At 40.3% G+C, this 12,637-nt stretch overlaps 1 pseudogene; it reads left to right on the top strand.

Moving 5' to 3' along the window:
• Positions 1-12,637, top strand: part of LOC146542327 (uncharacterized) — a 203,642-nt pseudogene that overhangs the window by 27,378 nt on the left and 163,627 nt on the right.

Raw genomic sequence — 12,637 nt, forward strand, 5'->3', positions numbered from 1 at the left:
TAAAAGGAAGGCTAGGGATAATGCGGGTTCCCTGTTTAACGAGGTGTCCTGGTAACAGGGGATGCTCAGAAGGCAGAGATACTGAATGCCTTCTTTGTTTTGGTCTTCACTTCAAGGACTCCCCCTTGGGACTCCTGAGAGAGAGAGAGTTTGGGAAATGAAGAGCTTCCTTCTGGTTGAAGAGAGGGTGCACAAATGTGCACAAATCTATGAGCCATGATGGGATGCATCCACATGTACTGAGGAAGCTGGCACAGATAATTGCTGAACCACTCTATCATCTTTGACAGATCTTGGAGAACAGGAGAGATGCCTGAAGACTGGAGGATTGCCAATGTCACTCTAATCTGCAAAAATGGTAAGAAGAAGGATGCAAGAAACTACAGCCAGTCATTCTCATCTCTGTCCCTGGAAAGGTGATGGAACAGCTTGCTCTGGGTGCCATCTCCAAGCAATTGGAAGAGAAGGTTCCTAGGAGTAGTCAGCATAGATTCACCAAGAGGAAATCATGCTCAACCAACCTGGTAGGCTTTTGTGATGGCATCACCAGCTGGGTAGATGCGGGGAGAGCAGTGGATGTCATCTACCTTGACTTCAGCAAGGCTTTTGATACTGTCTTCCACCTCCTAATGACAAAGCTGAGAAAACATGGGACAGATGAGTAGTTGGTGAGGTGGGTTGAGAACTGGCTGACTGGCAGATTTCAGAGGGTGGTGATCAGTGGCATGGAGTCCAGTTAGAGATCTGTGATTAACGGTGTTCCCCAGGGGTTGGTGCTGTGTCTGGTCTCATTCAATATCTTCATTGACAACCCTGATGTGGGGATTGTTTCCACCCTCATTAAATACACCAATGATACACAGCTGAGAAGAGTGGCTGACATGCTGGACAGTTATGCTGCTATTTAGCAGGACCTGGACAGGCTGGAAAGCTGGACAGCAATATACCAGATGAAAACCAAGTATAAAGTCTTGCACCTGAAAAGGAATAACCATGAGTATCAGTACAGGTTGGTGCATGACCTGCTGGAGAGGAGCTCAATGGAGAAGGACCTGGCGGTCCTGGTGGATGACAGGTTGGCCATTGGCCCTGGTGTGCCCTGGTGGCTAAGAAGGCCAATGGCATCTTGCATTAAAAGGAATGTAGCCAGCAAATCGAGGGAACTGATCCTCCCCCTCTACTCTGCCCTGGTCAGGTCTCACCTGGAGTAGTGTACCCAGTTCTGGGCTCCACAGTACAAAAAAGACAGGGATTTTCTGGAAAGAATCCAGAGGAAGGCCACAGAGATTACAAAGAGCCTGGAGCATCTTGCCTGTGAGGAAAGGCTGAGCAAAATGGATCTGTTCAGCCTTGAGAAAATAAGACAGAAAGGGGATCTGATTAATGTTTATAAATGTCTTCCATGTGGGAAACAAAGGGACTTGGCTAACTCCTTTCAGTGGTCTGTGGGAACAGGACAAGGGGAAATGGCCATAAACTAGTTAATAGGAAGTTCTCTGCCAAAATGCGAAAGAACTTCTTCACAGTGAGGTTGACAGAGCACTGGAAGAGGCTATCCAGAGCGGTTGTGGAGTCTCTTTCTCTGGAGAATTCAAGTGCCTGGATGCCTACCTATGCAGGTAAGGAGAGAGCCTGCTTTAGCAGAGGTATGAGGCTCAAAAATCTTTGGAGGTCCCTTCCAACCCCTAAAATTCTGTGATTCTGTGATTCAATGATCCTGGGATTTTTTAAAAATGTTCTTAAACACATGTAAGGAGAGACCTGGAATCCTATCTTCTGTATCCATGGACACAAAATTAGCTCTAACCTGATCGCAGAACCTCTTCCACATATTGGGACTTCCTGGGTGTCCTGCTTCTCCATCTGGACTGCCAGAAGTCTATGCAACAACCTGAGATCCACCCAAGAATGCTGATTTAAAACTTACATACAGTCTTTTGAAAGCCTTTCTATGTTTCTTTTCAATAACCAAGTTAATGTGTGGCAAATTGCATTCTAAAATTACAAATTGATATAATTCCTGTAATTTGGTGAGTAACAGTGAAATCAGGTATTTAATCAATGCTTTAATTATCCCTGGAAATCTACGACAGAAACAAGTCCAAGTTAATTAACCATTCAGGTTGTTTTTTGTGTGTGTTTTTTCCTTTTTTTTTTTTTTGTTTGTTTTGTTTGTATGTATGTTTTGTTATTGTTTTATTTTTGTTTTTGTTTTACTCTAATTGCAGTCCTTTATATCCAGACTGAAATTAGAGTGTGTTAGGAAAGTGTGTGTTAAGAAAGACTTCACAGAAATGCATGTGCCTCAAAATATCTGAGATGTTTTGAGACATATTCCAGTGATTACGTAAGAAGAAAAAGGGACCTGACTCACTAAAAGCAGTCTATACTCACAACAGATTTTCTTATGTCCCTAAAGAATTTTCCTAAAAGCATACTACAGAAACCAGTGGTTAAGTCCTCAGCTAATTCTGGATCCAAAGGAAACTACGGAGTGTAGAATGCAAGCTTATTTCTGTGACATGTGGTATTCATCTTCTGGTAAATTTTGTTTTTAAATACAGAAGGATATCAGAAATAACTGATTTCCTAACAGTTCTGAAAACTGAAAATTGCTGAGCACAATGTGTGGTATAAACAACAGGTTTGCACACAAACTTTCACAAGAAGTTTAAACATTTTTTTCACTGTGTTATCTTTTTAGAAATCTGGATACGCGAAATGAATTGTCATTATCTTGTAAATTTATGAACAATTTATAAATATATATATATATATATATTTTTTTTCCAGACAACTTTTGTCTTGTTTTAGTATGATGTTTTTATAGGAATAACTCATCTATTTTGTTTTCAATAGTCTGACACTTTCCTCACCATACTGTCATTTTTTTTTTTTTTAAGATAAAACAAAATGCAGACTGTCTTCCTGAAATCAGAATGCAAACCAACCATTAAAAGAATAATGCTAGTTTGAAAAATGGTGCAAAGTGTCCTTGTCATTCAGCTTGTCACAATGCCATTACAAACTTTCACTAAGAGACAATATTTAACTGACAGGAGCATATATCAGCTTAATCAAAATTATTTTTTCACAAGAATGCTTTTGCAGCTTGGAATTCTAGCATGTCTATTTTTCTGTTGCTGTTGGTTTTTTTTTGTTGTTTTGTTTTGTTTGTTTCTGTCATTTCTTTGAGGGGGGTTTTATTGTAATTTCACTATATGTTTTCTTACATATATGCTTGTCTTAGTCCAATTGGTGGAGGGAGAGGAGATTCTTTAATATCTGTATACACGACTGTGAGATTAAGACACAATGGGTCAAATGTTTGCCTGATCAGTTTATTACAAATCCTACTCACTAAATGAGATGGGGAAAGGAAAACTGGTGATAGAAAAGAGATAGAAAATAGAAGCAAGGAGTCTTTGTAGAAAGTGAAAGAGAGATAGTCACCACTGAGTGTTCCAACGCTGGTCATGGTTCAGACGTTAATCTTCTGTAGTAATGGGTCATTGGAGGTTGTGTTGTTTGGTTGACAACTATTTTTTCCAACAACAGTACAAACATATTTATAAGTCCAAAGTGGTCAAGTCAGCTCACTTTGGAATTACAGTTTCTGGTTTTGAATCTCTGCAGGAACTCCTTTCTTTCCATCTTCCAGGCTTTGAAAATCTTAAATCAGCAAATAAGAGAAAGCCAGTTGCATCCTGCCTTCATAGGACACGGTGGTATCATTTACCAATCTCCCCTATCAAGCTGGAGTCATTTGCTCCTAGGCCCAGTCTTCAGACAATTAACATTCCTGAGCACTCCCTTTCGAAGTCAAACAGCTCCAAAGAAATGCTTTCAAATGTAAAACTGTCCATAAAGTCATGACCACTGCCGCATGGTGATACCCACCTCTCATCTCCTAGGTAAGTCAAAGTCATATCACAAGAAATGCCTCAGAAAGCAAGCTTTGAGCCAAAAATAAAGAACAGTTCAGGCAATGTTCTAGTTATTTTACTTTTGAAAGTTAATATTCCCCATATTTCCTTTGATTTTCCATTTTCATTTGATTTGGGAATTAATTTAGTTATCATTACTCTTTTGGAAGATTGAAGAGAGTAGCATTATATAGTTCTGCTCTCTCTCTCAAAACTAATAAGTGTGGACATTTAGAATCAAATATTTTTTGGAAACTGAACTTGTAGGTCTAAAACATCTTTATCAGACTCTTTCACCAGATTCCTTTGTTCTAAAGTGATGCACTTCTTATTTTATAGTGACACAAATGTCAGCAGACAAAATAGAGATGGCAATTGGGAAAGGCAGAGAAACACAAGACAGAAAGAAATCTGTTAGACCAGGTTGAATGTCTGAAGATATTTAAACCCATTTGAATTTTGTATGAATTTATACACAAATAGAACTGCAATATCCTCAATATTTCTATCCATTTCAAAAATGGGAAACATACGTGACAGTTAATCTTTCTTTTTATCAATAAAAGGAGATAAAAAATGTTATACATTGTTCTGCTGTGGATGTAAGAAGAGGTTTGGACCTCAAGACTGGATCTTAATTTTGGATCTCAATTTCACTGTCAATTAAGATATTAAGTCTTTTCCTTATTGAAACTGATTTTAAAGACTTTTATTCAGACTACGGGCCCACCTCTCAGGAGTCAAACTATGATCGGTTTACTTTTGAAGTAGATAAGAGAGGAGAACAAAATTAGATGAAAGTTTTCCCTATATTTATATTAAAAAGATTTTGAAGTGCTTCCTATCCATCAAGAGTTTTGAATAGAAAAATTTAGAAAATAAACTGATGACTATGGAATGAGCAGGAAAAAAGGTCATTCAAAAGCAGAAGTCTTAACAACCAGACACTTATAATACTCAACTGCCCCTCATTTCTTAAGAGAAACACTATATCTGTAAGAGCATGTTTTTCTACTATTCTCAGATATACTTAAAATAAAAATAAAATAAATATTTGTATGAATGTAGTGAATGGTTTGTTTCTTTCACAATCTCCTTCTTACATGCAGCCTTGTGCAAACAGAAAAGGTCTGTAAGAAGGAGGGTTTGCAAGACTGGTTTCTGTAATTGGCTTCTCAATATGCCTGATTGCTTGAATGACCGAGCAGTCATGAGAGTGCCTATAACTCTTGTTCACATTAAAGAGATTTATGCTGTGCATCCAACAACCAATAGGCCCCTTATGGTTCTGCCCTGACCTCTGATTTTAGAAAGCAGTGACCATATTCTGAACAGAAGCTGTACTCCAGCTTTTCAGAGGCATTAATTTTTCATCATTGTAACAGCACTTGGAAGTTCTGCTAAAGATACGGCTTTTAGATGTCATCATGTTCTATTGCCCTGCTCTTATAATATGCAAACTGATTTATTTATTTTTTTTCAGATATACACATTTGCATATAGATTTCAGTTTTTAATGAATGTTTTTCTTATGATTGAATAGAAATAGACAGTGAGCTTCTAACAGGCTATCTGGGAGAAATACAGAAAAATTGTTTTAGCAACCAGGGATCAGGCTAGGAAAGCTAAAGTGTTGACAGAATTGAATTTAGTAATGTCAAGTGCAACAAGAAGAGATTTTATAAGTATGTCAATGATCAAAAGGGTACTAGGGAAAATGTGAGTCTTCTCTAGAAGTAAACATGAGAAATCATTATCCAGTGTAAGGAGAAGCTGCTCTACTCAAGTTTCAATTTTTTGCCTCAAGTCTTCACTAGCTAGTTCTGTACTCAAACTGCCCAAATCACAGAAGGCAAAGGCGGGAACTGAAAGAGTTAAGAAAATTGCCTACTGCAAGAGAAACACAGAATCACAGAAGAGTGAATCACAAAACTGTGGGGGCTGGAAGGGATCTCTAGACAACATCTAGTTGAATTCCTCTGCTAAAATAGTTTCCCTAAATTAGACTGCACAGGAAAGCATCCAAGTGCATTTTTGATATCCACAACCTCTCTGGCCAGCTTGTTCCAGTGCTTGTCATCCTCAAAGTAAAGAATTTAATTTTCACAATTAAACGGAGTTTCCCACATTTCAGTTTGTTCCCTTGTTTGGCCCTTGTTCTGTTGCTGAGAACCACTAACAAGAGCCTGTCCCCATGTATTTGTCTTCCATTATTTAGATATTTAACAAGCATTGATATAATCACCTCTCTGTCGTCTCTTCTCCAGGCTGAACAGTCCCAGGTCTCTCAGCCTTTCCTCACAAGGGAGATGCTCCAGACTCCTCATCATCTTTGTAGCTCTCTGCTGGACTCTCTAGAAGTTCCCTGTCTTTCTTGAACTAAAGCACACCACCCAGGAGAACATAAGGTTCAAGACTGTTTAAGAAATCTAAAGTTGCACAAGTCCATTGGACCAGTTGAGAAGCAACCAAGGGATCCTGACAGAACTAGTGGATAAAGTTGCCATGTTGCTTGAAAAGGAAAGATATAATCCCCATATTTAAGAAGGGAAAAAGGAAGATATGGGAGACAGGCCAGGCAGTCTCACATCTACAAAGAACATAGAGCATGGCAAGATCCTTGAAGCTATAATAAGGTACAGAGAATAATATTACTGATGACAGCTAACACGGTTTCATTTAGGGCAAATTATGCCTGAAAAATTTGGTGGCCTTCTATGATGACTTTACAGCATTTTTGAATAAGAGCAACTGATGTAATCTACCTCAGCTTATGCAAAACATTTTGCACTATCCTCCATAATATCCTTGTCTCTATATTGAAGATACGTTGATTTTAATGGATGAGTGGCTTGACAGATGAGAAATTATCTAGGTGGTCACACTTAAAATGTTGTGCTCAATATCCAGGCGGAGTCCAGTGAAAAGTGGCATTCCTCTAATGTCATTACTGCAACTGGCAGTATTTCACATCTTTGTTGGTGATATTGACCACGGGATTGAGTGCACCCTAATCAGGTTTGCCAGTGACACCAAGGTGTGCAGTGTGGCTCCCATGTAGAAGGGAACAGATGCCATGCAAAAGGCCTTTACAGGCTTTAGAGGTGGGCCCATTATAACCTCATGAAGTTCAACAAAGCCAAATGCAAGGTCATCTATCTGGGTTGGGGCAATCCCAGTCATAGTTGCAGACTGGGCAGAGAACAGATTTAGAGCAGACCAGAGGAGAAGGATGTTGGGACGCTGAATGATGTTCATGAATGAATGATGAAGTTCAGCATGAGCCTACTGTGTGTGCTCATAGCCCAGAAAGCTGAATACAAAGAACCCTGAACAGCAGGTCAAGAGAGGCTATTCTGTCTCTCAGCTCTCATGAGACACTGTCTGGAGTACTGCATCCAGTCTCCAACATAGGAGGGGTACGGATTGTTTAAGTGATACCAAGGGAGATCCAAGAAGATGATCAGAGGGCTGGAACACACATCCACTGGAAACAGGCTGAGAGTTTGGACTGTTCTTCCTAAAGAAGAGAAGGATACATAATGAGCAACTTTCTGGTACCTAAAAGAACGCCTGCAAGAAAGCTGAAGAGGAACTTCTTTTGGCAGGTTATGGTTTCATACCAAAAGAGGAAAGATTGAATAGATATTAGGAAGAAATTCTTTATTTTGAGGATGGTGACACACTGGAACTAATTACCTACCAAAGCTGTGGATGTTCCACAGTTAGAAGTGTTCAAAGCCAGGTTAGATACAACTTTGGACAGCTTGATTTAGTGGAAGGCATTCTTGCCCACAGCAGGAGATTTGAAACCGAGTCACTGGCTGGTTTCTACTGAAGTTGGGTAGGAGAGCAGAAGTAATGTATTGTAGATGAGAACATTTATAGCAGATACCCACATGCTATTAAATGTAGAGAACTTGTGAATTCTTAAAAAATTGAGATTTTTGTGGCTATCAGATTTTTGGGGATATGAAAGAAAATTAAACTAGAAAACAAAACAAAACAAACAAACAAAAACCATAGCTATGCTGTATGAAAGCTAAGCACTGGTTTTGTTTTATAACTAGGAAGGCCAGTTCAGGCAATTATCATTTTCTTTTCACACACTCCTTTCAAAAGTTTTGTTTAGAAAAAAAATATTCATATAAATAAGTTTTGTAATTAAAACATGACTTTGTTTGAAATTCCCTTTTTAAAGGTGATTTGCTGTGATATTAAGCAATTTGATATTAATGTTCATTTATGTTTTATCTGGTTCTACATGCAGAAGAGTATGAGTAGAAATTAACTTTTCAAATTAATACTTCATCAATCACTGAAGTAGTTCACTCTATTCATTCTGACTATTGCCAGATAACTGGCAATCCTTCAGTAAAATATGACTGAATAGTAAGTTTGATTGCTTGTTCTATTTTGCTGAACGTTCTAAGTAGTAAAAACTAAATAATTTCTAATCAAATGAAAGAGGTTCTGTGCTTGACAAAAACGAACAAAATAATTATTTATTAATTTAGATTAATTAAAATAAAAATAAGGAAAAAAGGATAAAAACAGGAAATTCAAAGTGAAAATATAAACTATATGTATTTTAATGTATTTTAAAATTAATGATGCTAGTTTAATATATTGCAATTAAATATATTTATTCCCCATAAGTTTCTTTAAAGAGCTCTCTTAAAACTATTTAGAGATTGACAAATTTAAGAAATACTTTTTTGGTTTGCATCTGTTAAATTGATAGTCAATATAAAAGATGAAGGCTTATAAACCTCTGGCAAACGTAGGAGATGGTATGTTCTTAATGTAAAAATAGTTGAAAATATTTTCCTTTCTTTTCTCTTGGTTGAGTAATTTTGCTAGAATATAGATGGACTTTTACGTTTTTTTTTTTTTTCTTTTTCCTAAAATGAAATATATTAAAAAAAAAAGATAAAATAATAATAAAAAAAAGAAGTACAAAGCAAATTTTTAACTTCGTTGTGTTACCTAGCAGGCAGTCAAGTACCAATAGGATTTCACTCACTCCCTGACTCAAGTAAGATGGGGGAGAAAATTGGGAAATACAACTCAATAAAATAAAATAGAACTCACAGTTTGAAATTAAATCTATTTAATAGGGCCAAAATAAATAAATAAATAAATAAATAAATAAATAAATAAAATTAAACCACCAATAAACAATGATTACAATGTATGTATACACATATGTATACATCTCACCTTCTAATGACTGATGCTCAGCTAACTTTCTGGTCCAGGTATTGGATAGACCGATTAGAGGTGAAGCATTGCCGGATCTGCTGCTCACCCATGCGGAAGAGGTCATTAAAGGCATTAAGGTTGGAGGCAGCCTGGTCGAATTCATGATCTTGAGGGATGTGGGCCTGGCAAAGAGTGGCATCAGGACCCTGAACTTTGGAAGAGTGAACTTTAAGCTGTTCAATGAACTGTTGGCCAGAATCCCCTGGGTCGCTGCCTTTAAAGAAAAAGATGCTGAGAAGAGATGGCTACTCTTCAAGAATGTCTTCTTCAGAACACAAAAGCTCTCCATCCCTCTGAATAAGAAAGTGGGCAGACGAGGTAGGAAATTGGCATGGCTCGGCAAGGACCTGCCGGGCACACTGAGGGTGAAGAAAGGTGCGTACAAGCTCTGGAAACAAGGGCATGTCACCTGGGAAGAGTACAGGGATGCTGTCCAGACTTGCAGAATGGAACCTGGAAAGCCAAGGCACAGGCAGAACTGATCTTGGTGAGGGACATGAAAAACAATAGGAAGACATTCTACAGCCACATTGGCCAGAAGAGACAGGCCAAAACAAGTGTACCTCCTTTGGTAAATATAAAAGGAGAACTGACTTCAACAGACAAAGAGAAGGCTGAGGTACTGAATGAGTTCTTTACCTCAGTCTTCACTGACGGTTAAGATTCCAGTATTTCTTATGTCCCTGAGCCCTGCATCCCTAAACGTCTAGGTGCAGATTGGGGCAGTAAGTTCCCCTCTCCCTACTGTAAGGGCAGAGCAAGTCCGAAACCACCTCATGAGATTGAATGTGCACAAATCTATGGGGCCAGAGAGCATTCAGAATCCTAGGGTTCTGAAGGAGCTGGCTGAGGTGGTTGGGAGCCTCTCTCCAACATATTTGAAAAGCCGTGGCTGTCAGGTGAGGTCCTGGACTGGAGGAAGTATCACGTCACTTCCATTTACAAGAAAGGAAGCAAGAAGGACTCAGGGAATTACAGGCTGGTGAGTCTCACCTCTGTGCCTCAGAAGATCATGGAATAGATCCTCCTGGATGACATGCTTGATCACATGAGGAATCAGCATGTGATCTGAGACAGCCAGCACAGCTTCTAGGGGAAGGTCATGCTTAACCAATCTAGTGGCCTTCTATGATGGAATGATGGCACTGGACCTGGACTGGAGCAAGGCCTTTGACGTGGTCCCCCACCACATCCAAATTGGAGGAATGTGGATTTGATGGGTGAACCACTCAATGGATAAGAAATTGATTAAAAGGCCACAGACAGAGGGTGGTCATCAATGGTTCTATGTCCAGGTGGAAGCCAGTAACAAGTGGCGTCCCCCAGGGGTCTGCCTTGAAACCAGTGCTCCTTAATATCTTTATCAATGACATCAATGACAAAATCGAGTGCACCCTCAGCAAGTTTGCTGATGACACCAAGCTGAGTGGTGCAGTTGAAACAATGGAAGGAAGGGATGCCATTCAGAGGGACCTCAGCAGGCTAGAAAGATGGGCCTGGGTGAACATAATGAGGTTCAACACAACAAAGTGCAAGGTTTTGCACTTGAGCTGGAGGAATCCCAGGCATATATACAGACTGGAAGGAGCAGTCCTTGCGTGCAGCCCTGTAGAGAAGGAACTGGAGGTCTTGATGGATGAAAAACTTAACATGAGCCAGCAGTGTGCTCTCCTCGCAGCTTGAAAAGCAAATGGTATCCTGGGCTCCATCAGAAGAGGGGTGGCCAGCAGGGACAGGGAGATGATGGTCCATCTCTATTCTGCTCTTGTGAGGCCCCATCCAGCATACTGTGTCCAGGTCTGGAGCACCCAGTACAAGAAAGACAGAGAGCTCTTGGAGAGGGTCCAGAGAAGAGCTGCAAAGATGATCAGGGGACTGGAGCACCTCCCCTACAAAAACAGGCTGAGGGAACTGGGCTTGTTCAGCCTGGAGAAAAGAAGGCTGCGGGGTGACCTCATTGCAGCCTTTCAGTACCTAAAGGGAGCCTACAAACAGGAGGGGAGTCAGCTCTTTGAAAGGGTTGATAATAGAACAAAGCTGGCAGCTCTTTAAGGACACCATTCTGAGAGCGCAACGGCTCTCCATCCCCCTACAAAAGAAGTCAAGCAAGGGAAGTAAGTGACCATTGTGGCTGTGCAAGGACCTGCAGCTTAAACTGCAGGGTTGATAATAGCAGGACAAGGGGAAATGGTTTTAAGTTGAGGGAGGAAGATTTTGGTTGGATGTCAGAGGGAAGTTCTTTACAGAGAGAGTGGTGAGGTGCTGGAACAGGCTGCCGAGAGAGGTTGTGGATGCCCTGTCCATGGAGGTATTCAAGGCCAGATTGGATGGGGCCCTGGGCAGGCTGATCTAGTATAAAATGGGGAGGTTGATGGCCCTGCCCGTGGGAAGAGGATTGGAGATCCATGATCCTTGAGGTCCCTCCCAACCCAGGCCATTCTGTGATTCTGTGATAGTCTCCCAGCTGTAGCCATTCCTCATCTAGTAGCCCTCCAAGCCCCAGCCACTTTCTTCTGCCAACTTGACACAGCCTTATGGCCTTCTATGTAAATGTCACACGGTTTGGAGTATCCCTTTTGCCAGTTTAGGTCACCTGCTGTGTTTCTGTCCTCGCAATTTCTTCCACCCAACTTCTCAGTCTCCTTGCTATCAAGATAGCCTGAGATGCAGAAATAACCTTAGTTCTGTGCAGCATTGCTCAGCAACATCTAAAACATTTGTGTATTGTCAACACTGTTGTTCTCCCAAAGCCAAAACATTGCACCAGACACTATGAAAAAAAATCAACTTTGTCTCAGCTAAAATGAGGATAGGCTGGGATTCTTCATTTGAGCTCATGTGATCAGTGGAACTCAGTTACTCCACGTAGCATCAGCTGCATGATGTGTACAAGGGACCCTTCCTTGAACATTCAGCCCAGCAAAGGCACTTGAGGTGCTAAGAAGAGCTGTGCTTCAGTTATCAACCACTTCCAAAACAGTCTAAACCTCTTCATATACTGCCAGTTTCTCTCTTTCAGTTGGAGTGTAGCGGGTCTTGAATCTTCTGTATCTCAGACCCCAAAACTCTAGGGGCTGATCTCAAGTCCCCTCTGAAACTCCAACTGGGAACATTCTCCCTAGATGCAGTATAGAGTACATTTTTTACATTTCGTCCTGCCTGAACTGACCCAAGGGGTACTGCATGAACAATCTCCTGTTCAATTTGTTCAAAGGCTTGCTGTTGCTCAAGACCTTATGTGAAATGGTTTTTCTTCTGGGTCGTTTGATGGTGACTGTAATCCAGAATATGCATTCTCCAGAAACCCACAACACCTAGGAACGCTCATGTTTCCTCTTTGCCAGTTGGTAAAGTCATAGCAGCTGTTTTCTTGATCACATCCATTGGGATTTGATTATGTCCATCTTGCCATTTTATTCCTAAATCTGGAATTTCTGTGCAGGTCC

Source organism: Meleagris gallopavo, chromosome Z, assembly GCF_905368555.1.
Source record: "Meleagris gallopavo chromosome Z, MGAL_WU_HG_1.1, whole genome shotgun sequence".
Lineage (NCBI taxonomy): Eukaryota > Metazoa > Chordata > Aves > Galliformes > Phasianidae > Meleagris > Meleagris gallopavo.